The following is a 10410-nucleotide window of genomic DNA, read 5'->3' as shown; positions in this document are numbered from 1 at the left end:
CTTACGCTCATTATCTCGCTCTCTCTGCTCTCTCTCACGCAGCCTCAACGCATGAGCAACCCTTGGCAACGCCTCTTGCCAATGCTTCGGCCAACATGCGTCCATCCTCACAAACGCATGGTTGCCCTCGCCGTCAATGCTTGATCTCTTTTAACCCTCTACTAACTCAGCCTCATCTCATGCGTTAATGTTTCCCAACACCCAACACATGGATTTTTTTGACTTCACACTTAGCCAAATTTTTCACTCGTTAAGGCTCATCTCAAAGCTACTTAAAGAAAATCTCTTCAACACTTAGAAATTTTCCTTTTCTTCAACATAGGATTTAACTTATACTTAATTATTTTTCTTATTTACCTGGTTAATTAGGAAAATTGAAATCCGAGTTTTACAGATCGTTTTTTTGGAGACTATGAGAAGATTTTGTGAGATGATTAACTAGTTTGGTTTAGTATCTCACTTATTTTGGATTAGGGTATTTTGGCCTAGGGAAGACTAAACTTTTTTTTGTAAAGAGATTTGTAAGAAGTTAGAAAAACTAAAATTTAATTGTATATATAGTTTTTGTTTGTAGAATTTTATAGCTTGTGTATTGAATATTAGTCTTATTTTAAAATATATAAGTTTACTTTTGTTATATTTATCCTCAATTGATTTGTTTGAAGATTAATTTTCGTTTGTGTATAATTAGGTATTAATGAAATAAAAAATTATTTATTTAATTGTTACAAAAAATATATAAAATTATAAACAACTTATGCCGACGCAAATAAACGTTAGCAGAAATATGTCTATTGAACTGAATTTTTGTTGTTTATGACTATGCTTTTTTTATGCAAATTGTATTTTGTTGGGAAAACACATATGTCGACGCAAACAATTGCGTTGCCGAAAATGGTATTTATGCTGACAAAAACAATTTTTTTCGGGAGGAACTTCTCGACATGGATACGACAATGATTATGTCGACGCAAAAAAATGCGTTGGTATAACCTATCCTGACGTTTTTAATACTTTGTCTGACGTTTTTATGCGTGGGGAAAGGTGAAATTTTTTTAACATTCAACTATAAATCTTACCATTTTCATATTTTAAAATCATTGTCTATGGTTAGACTATGATGAACTTTTCAAAACTAAATTTAATCTTTATTAGCTTTCACTTTATAAATTTTGATAGCATATTAACAAGGTGTCTTTTCTTGAATAAAGATAAAAATGGTTATTATTGTTCATCTAGTTCTATATAAAAAAGTATGTAGAAAAAAATTAAAAAAATGTATTTAAAATATAAATACTAAATTTGAATTAGTGAAATCTTTCTTTAAAAAAAATGTATTTGTGAAAGAATATAAATTAAACAAGAGTACAAAAATCAGAATTATATTTTATCTGTTTTTTATCTCATATGTAAATTTAAATTTATTAAATGAATATAAATTTTATTTATTAGGTAAGATAATCAAAATAAAAGATTTCATTATAGACATAAGAATCTATTTTTTACTATAGGAAGCTTAAATTATTTAGTTTTTCTTAGTATATAAGAAAAGTGGGGAATTCAAACTACATACACAATTTATGCTAATATGGAGCTAAGATCTAATTCAATTACTTTTTCTTTAAAAAATTATCTAAAAAACAATTAAAAAATTTATTTAAAATATAAAAACTAAATCTGAATGTGTGAAATCTTTCTTAAAAAAATTGAATTTGTGAAAGAATATAAATTAAAATAAGATGAGTCCCAAGAGTACAAAGATCAAAATTGATGCCCAAATAAGCTTTTAAGTTCTGAAGTTTTTGTAACTTAAGAATCGGAACACGTGTGGCTACTGCCATACTTGTGTGAAGATAATTCATTTTTCTTTGCAAGATATTTTCTTCTTTGGTCAAATAAATTTACCGTTGCTGCTCATCAAAGGTTAGGGTCCAAGCCCGACAAATTTTTGAAATCAACAAATCTAAACCAAAATATTAGTACTAATTTTGAATAAAACCTTTTGAATTAATTCATGTGATGTGGATAAAAAAATTAAAATTTCTTTTTAAGAAGATTAAAAATTTAGAACTTTTCTTTCTTTCTTTCTTTCTTTTTTTGCTTCAGATTGACATTGAACCAACTCCAACGCTTTTCAACAAGGACCCATGTTTGTTTTGGTGAGCTTTAGATAGAAAAGTTATGTTCAAGCCTTTTGAACTTGGTTAAAATAATCTAGATTGGTCTTTAACCCTTATGTGCTCTCTTTTCGTAATTTGGACTTGATTTAGAGTGTTTGGATTCAACTTTAAAGATGCATTTGGATTTAGCTTTAAAGATGCGTTTGGGACAAAAGCATATCCCTTGAGCATTATTTGGTTTGATTAAGGTTTTTGAATTAAATTTGAACTCCAAAACATTGTTCTTGTTGTTTAGGAGCAATTGGACTCTCTTGAGAGTACTTTAGTAAGTAAAATTCTACTTATCGGGCTGCTTGTTGTGTTCTAATATTTTGAATATTTTAATTGTGTAAGATTTTTTTATTTACATTATCGATATTCTTGAATTGCATGTGTAATGGATATTTAAGTATGTTGTACTATTGTAATGATATTGCAATGACTAGCATGTTGAAGTGCTGTTATAAAATTCTACATTGGTTTATGGTGTAAGTGTAAGATGAAGAAAATTGCTCATAGAATATGAGGTGTAAGAATAGATATTATCTTGTCTATTTTTATATAGAATGAAGAATGAATGACAATGAAAAATTGTCATAGAAAATTTGTCATGAAATAATAAATGTCAATATATGTTTATTGTTGACTACATTGAAAAGTCATGAAACAATAATTAATGACAATTTTTTAATGTATCCTCAATGTATTTTTCTTGATGGTAGATTCAAAAACTAAAAAAAGAAAAGAGTAAGAAAATGTATTAATGATAGATTTTTAGAGTCATGGAAACTTTATTAAACGTTATTACACTTGACATAATTAAAATTACTTTGCTATGATTAAAATTACATCAAAATATGCAATCACTCAAAATCAATTCAATGTTTAATTTTATACTTTTAGACACATTTTTCATAATATTAAAATTGATTTTGAATTATTAAAAGCATTTTATGAGTGAATTTAACTATTTTAGAATCACTCGTAAACATGTCCTAATTAGTATTGTTTAGTGGTTTTCTTGTTTTTTTAATACAATATTGTTTAGCAGTTAAAGTCATATTTTATTTCCTCTAAAAAAAATAGTAGATTAAAATCCTTTGACGCTATATGTGATGTAATATTCTAAATATGTATATGAATGATGATTTTACTTTAAATAAAATGAATGCTAACTTTAACTTAAATACATCTTGAATATTGTGCGATATAGTGAATTCTGTTTGTCTAGTTTATGATTTGCTAATCTTATAGGCAACCTAAATCTATGCATCTAATTCAACTTAAATTATGTCAATTCAATAACCTGTTATTCTGCCAATAGTTTTTTTTAGAAGCTTACATTGTAAATGTATAAATGAGGTATCCAACAAACCACATTTTAAGGACATTTTAAGGAAACTGTAAAAGCATTACTGTCGTTTCTTGCTCGAGTTTGGCATAATTCTAGCTAATTAAAATGCATACCATATAAGATTCAAACTTTTAAACGGCTAGTCAGACATGCCTTAAATATATGAAATTGACTGAAAATTTGAAAGTTTATCTATGATAATAGTATATATATGCTTCATCTCCAAACTTTAAAGAATTTTAATTTCATTCCTAAATTTCTAATATACTTTTATTTAGTCCTTATTATGAAGCGATACTACCATTAATTTGCCTGTGTATCAACTTAATTAGCCAAAATATTTCTAACAAGAATGTTAAATCATTAACATGTTGTTGTTGTTACTAATACTACTATTATTACTATTATTATTTCATTTTTTTGAAATTATTTCTAAACATGTCTTATTTAGCATTGTTGAGTAGTTTTCTTTTTTTATTAGTACAACATTGTTTAGTAGTTAAAGTCATATTTTACTTCCTCTTGTTGTAGGTTGAAATCTTTTCACACTATATGTGATGTAACATTCTTAATATGTACATCAATGATGATTTTACTTTAAATAAAATAAATGCTAACTTTAACTTAAATAGATCTGAAATATGTGTGTGATATATGAATTTTGTTTTTTTAGTTTTCGTTATTTGCTAATTTTATGGTCGACCTAAATCCAAGATCTAATTCAACTTTGATTATGTAAACTCAAATCTCAATAATCTATTATTTTGTCAATTATTTTTTTCTTAGAAGTTTACATTGTAAGTGTATAAATGAGATGTCCAACATACCATATTTTAAGGGCATTTGAAGAAAATTGTAGAAGTGTTACTGTCGTTTCTTGCTCGAGTTTGGTGTGATTCTAGCTAATTAAAATACATACCATGGAAAAAGCTACTAATTGAAACACATATCATATAACTTCAAACTTTCAAATGACTAGTCAAACATACCTTAAATAAATGAAACTGACTGAAAATTTGAAAGTTTATCTATGATAATATATATATTTGTTTCGTCTCTAAACTTTAAAAAAGTTTTAACTTCATTCCTAAATTTCTATTATACTTTTTTTTAGTTCTTATTATGAAGTTATACTACCATTAATTTGTCTATGTGTGTCAACTTAATTAGCCAAAATATGTCTAACATGCATCTCAAATCATTAACATGTTATTGTTGTTATTATTATTAGGGTTAGCAACGGGCTAGGGCGGGATGGGGATTCCCCATCCCTGTCCCGGAAATCGAATAGGAAAAAATATAATATAATAATAAAATAAATAAATATTAAAAAATTAAACATAATAAATAAATAAACAAAATAAAATAAATTAACAAAATATAAAATAAGAAATTTCTCTAAATTCTCTACTTTATCTAATTTTATGGATCTTGCTCAATATGTGTCTTTCAAAACTCACAAAATGTCACTATTTATAGGCAATTTGGCAAGTAGGAAATGAATTACATGAAGTCTAATAATGTAATCTTGAGATACATGGATAACAAATGAAGTAATAGATAACTGACACATGACCAACTACAAAGTGTCACTATTTACAACTTGTAACAACTACAAAGTGGGCCGTATCCAATAGTGTTACTAGGATGAGATATCCAATTTATCCATATACTTAACCATTTAGGCTCACTATATTCAGACTATATCCATGGATATGTTTATTGGATTTTAATGCAAAATCAACCATTTATTATTATTAACAAATAGAATATTTAACATAAATTGTAGGACATTTCCAACACCGACAACCCGAACAACTCGGACTACCCAATCCAAAATATAAGGGTTGGATTGGGATTTTTTATTTTTGTTGGGTTGGGTTGGGTCATGGGTTGGCTAAAAAAAATTTGGTTTGACCCAACCCAACCTGAATTTTATATATAAATAAAATATACTATATATATTTCTCTTTTTTAAAATTTGATTACTTTGTATTGATTAATTTGTGAATTTTAAATTTTTTCTTTTAATATTGTTATGATATTTGCCTTTATTTGAAGTTTGTAATAAATATCTTAGATATTTGATATTTAGCATTTGAATTTTATGAGATTTTAGTTATTAGTCATGTGTTTATATAAATTTACATATTTGTAATTAAAAATAAAAAAATAAGTTATAACCCGACAACCCAATCTAACCCAACCCTAATTTTAAGGGTTAGGTTTGGTTGGGTTAGAGACTTTATATGGCTAAGTTAGGGCCTGGTACCATTTTGATACCACTTATTAGGAACAACGAACCTATATTTTTCACTTCGGGGCATAAATCCCATGGCTTTACTTTTGGTTTCGCCTAAAGGTCTCATACCAATGACGATAGTAATAGTTGGAAAATAGAACTACTAAGATGGAAACATTGAAGAAAATCCTACGAAGAAAAAAAATAAAATAAAATATGCAAATAGTTGGAAAGAGAAATCGATTTGGGCTAAATTTGTGTATTAATGATTTGGATTGAAATTGTGTACTATTTGTGATAGTGCAGGGTTTTTAGATTTTTCACTTAATGTTTTGTTATATTTGCAAATAGTTTGAAGTTTTGCTATTTTTGCTAATAGTTTAGTTTCTTTTTGTCCAATACACAACCATCCTTATTAAATAATAAACCTAATTAATGTAACCATGAAATAAAACAAAATAAAATTAAAAATATATATATATAGTTTTTATCGTATAAGAAAATCTTTTTGAATTCAATAATAAGTTTGGTTCAGTCAAACAAAATGGCATTTTAAAAAATGGCCAAACAACTAATTCTAATACTATTTAAAATTTAATAATTGTCCAAAATACCCTTGGTAACAAATCCCGAAAATCAAGGGGTGCTTAAAAAAGTCTAACAACCTAAAACTAGATCCAATAAATTCAACCACTCAAAATCTCATAAGTTTGAGATTTGAATATACATTTATTGTGAAGCCATTAAAAGAAAACTATTTCAATCAAATAGCATATCAAAACTAACTTTAGTTATAAAAATTACTTAGAGCTACAAGAGTCTGAAAAACCTAATATTGACTTGCTGATTTCGATCAACAAGTAATAATTCGAAATTTAGATCTGTACCATGCAAATGCATGGCTACATCTAGAATCTTTTCATATTTTGTCACACCCTTTATATTAAAAATAATTTAAACCTCACACAAATATCTTGTAATAATTAAATTATTCATCAAACTAAATATGCAAATGCAAATACTATGTACTAAAAGTCCATCAACTAAAAACCTGAAAAAATTCTAGACCAAAATTTAAACAACATATTCCCCTTATTAACTTCTTATAGTGCTTACTCTGCGCATTACAATCACACCCCGTATCCTTTACAACCTCTCATGTCGCCTACCTACTACAACTCTCCCTTAGAAATACCAATTTTTTTCAAATCTCCAATTCATATTTCATTCCAATCGTCAAAGATTTAGAAATCTCTCAAATTAGTATGCAAAATCACCTCGAATCAATCGGTAAATCCTAATAAAAAATACACATATTAAGATATATATTCTTTTTCAAATAATCTATCATATACAATGACGGAATTGATACAATTTTTTTTTTAGAAAAAAGCAAAAACAACACAGAACTTTTTATTTGTGTTTAACCCACCCCTAATATTTAAAACAAAAATTTAAATAACGAAATCCCAACAAAATCTACTTAACAAATTTGAAAATGATAAAAAAAAAAAAAAAAAAAAACCTAGATTTATGGGAGATATTCGCCCTTCTTATTTGAAGTCACCTTGAGATTGAGTAAAATAGGAAAATTAAGTGTAGGGAAAAATAGGAAAATTAAGTGTAGGAATGAGACTATCTACACAGTGCAATGGCCATAAATCTGAAATTTAAAAAATTGGCCATGGTGCCCTCTTTAAAGTCGCTCGCTCTCCACCGCTCACATCGCAGTAGTAGCGTAGTAAGTTAGGGGCCGCCATTGGATCAAGAGGATATCAAGTCTGTTGTGGACTGGGAAGTGCCCAAGAAGAAGAGAAAAACACTTCTAGAGATCGAGATTGGATTTCTTTTTTATTTACAATCTACAAAAGATAAGACAGAAGTTCAAATGAGGGTTTTTTTTGGCATAATTTCTCGGCTAATTTTAAGTAAATCTAAGAACCAATCCAATCTATCAAGTTTTCAGTTATATTTAAACCCAACCCAATTTAATCTAAATAAGTTTATAATCCAATCCATCAACCCAACCTAGTTGGGATTGGGTTAATTGAGTTCTTTATAATATCCCTAGCTATGCATACAAAAATCCAATGGGTGTATGTTGTGCCCTAGACTAGTTCAAATTAAATTTTTGTGGTCGAACAGTCCTGAACTGTTAGTCCATTTTGAATCTTCCTAATCCAAATTGGATGTATTTTGACTACTATCCATTCCCTTGAAGTCCATATACAACTTTTTAATCTAATCCCTTTGGTGAATGAAGCATGGGAGACAAATTCCACTCCCAACATAGAAAGCAAATTTCTTAAGATAAGAAAAAAAAAAAAAAAAAAAAGGAGGAAGAAACACTTTTACACTTAACATAAGTTCCTATGAAATTAGAGCCTTTAGGTCAACTCCTACCCATATAATAGAGCTGTAAGTGTGATTATCCTGGAAAGAGGTAGAATCGAGCCAATAAAGCAATACTCATACGGAATATAAAGATAGTCATAAGAGTTGAAGAATTATGTTTTCCAGATTTATATATGTTGTTTTTTAATTTATTTACTTCCTTATACTCCTGAATTCTTTATCAATGAACTTACTGATTAATCTTTCAATTGTGAGCTAAAACTTTTTAATGAATTCAGCTTGGTGGATGCCTTAGAAGGATGAGCTAGTTTAATAGAATTGGGTTGAATTATAGTTACTTTAATATTATTTTCTTTATTGAACTTAATTATTTAATTATTATTTTAAATTAATCACTTAATTTAACATGTTAGTGAATCTTAATGTTGAAGAATGTTTAAATACGATAACGGAACTCGCAAAAGAATTGAGGCTAAGAGCCATAGATAGAAACTAAAAAATATATATTTTTATATCTTTTAATCATTAAGATTGAGAAAAACTTTTAAATATTTTTTGATTTTCCCCTCCTCGTGTTATTTTTTATTCTTTCTCTCTTCTTTCACTATACCTTCCTCATTGCTACTCCCCATTTTATTCTCCATCGTCGTAAAATCCTTCATGGAATTCGGGTGGCTGGATTTTCCACTAGAAATGGGTTTCCTATTTGAAATTTTTTCCGTAGATTTTTTTTTATAGATCAATTAACTTAAATCAATACTATGAGAAAATATTAATTAAAGAATTAAAATTTTCACTAAATTTGTTTTTTGTATGATTAGTTTTATATGGACAATTTGAATTTAAAGAGAAATTATTCATATATATAACCTAATTATAAATGTTCAATTAAAACATATAAACTATCTTGACAATTAAAGAATAAGAATTAAAGTTTAAATATAATATTTATACAATAATAATATCACATTACATTTATTGGCAGATCCAAGATTTTATGTAAGAGAAGATACAAGTTCATATAAATAAATTTTAGATGCGTCGAAGTAATATTTAAATCATCTAATATATATTGTCAAAGTAAACATAGCTTATTGTCATATGAATGTGTTAGTAACCAAGATGTCTCGTGTTTGAATCCTTCATTCCCAATTGTACTAAAAACATCATGTAATGTTGGTTATTAAACTAAAAACAATTCGACAAAGATATCAATTTCTTTATCATAAAGACAAAAAAAGATGTAACTATATATTTACATAAATTTAAATTAAAGAGAGAATATAGTATTATCAAAAGATACATACTAAAAAGAGAAAATTGAAGTAGGCATTAAAGGTTTTTTTTTATTTTATTTTTTTTTTTTAACAATTTACCAAAACGTTATAATTTTTAACTATTTCTATTTTAAATCAGAAACTTATTCATACTTTTCTGAATTATAATATCATTTTTCATTTTTATTTTTTTTTTGAGACCTATTCTATTTTAGTCCATATATTTTCAAACGTTTAACTATAAATCTTATCATTTTAATATTTTAAGATCAATGTCTATTGTTAGACTACGATCAACTTTTCCAAACTAAATTTAATCTCTATTAACTTTCACTTTATGAATTTTGATAGCATATTAACAAGGTGTCTTTTCTTGAGTAAAGATAAAAATGATTATTATTGTTCATCTAGTTCTATAATAAAAAAGTATTTGTTAATTAAAAAATGTATTTAAAATACAAATACTAAATTTGAATTTGTGAAATCTTTCTTTAAAAAATTAATTTGTGAAAGAATATAAATTAAATAAGAGTACAAAAATCATAATTATATTTTATCTTTTTTTTTTATCTCATAGGTAAATTTAAATTTATTAAATGAATACAAATTTTAATTATTAGATAAGGTAACAAGAATAAAAAGTTTCATTATAAACGTAAGAAACTATTTTTTACTATAGGAGGCCTAAATTATTTAGTTTTTCTTAGTATATAAGAAAAGTGGGGAATTCAAACTGTACACACCTTATGCTAATATGGTACTAACTTTTTGAATTAGTTAATGTGATGTGGATAAAAAAATTAAAATTTCTTTTTAAGAAGATTAAAAATTTAGAACTTTTCTTTATTTCTTTTTCTTTTTCTTTTTCTTTTTCTTTTTCCTTTTTTTTTTTTTTTCTTCAGATCGACATCGAACCAACTTCAACGCTTTTCAACAAGGACCCATGTCTGTTTTTGTGAGCTTTAGATAGAAAAGTTATGTTCAAGCCTTTTGAACTTGGTTAAAATAATCTAGATTGGTCTT

This window comes from Benincasa hispida, chromosome 11 (genome assembly GCF_009727055.1).
Source record: "Benincasa hispida cultivar B227 chromosome 11, ASM972705v1, whole genome shotgun sequence".
NCBI classification, from domain to species: Eukaryota; Viridiplantae; Streptophyta; class Magnoliopsida; order Cucurbitales; family Cucurbitaceae; genus Benincasa; species Benincasa hispida.
This window is presented reverse-complemented; position numbering follows the sequence as displayed.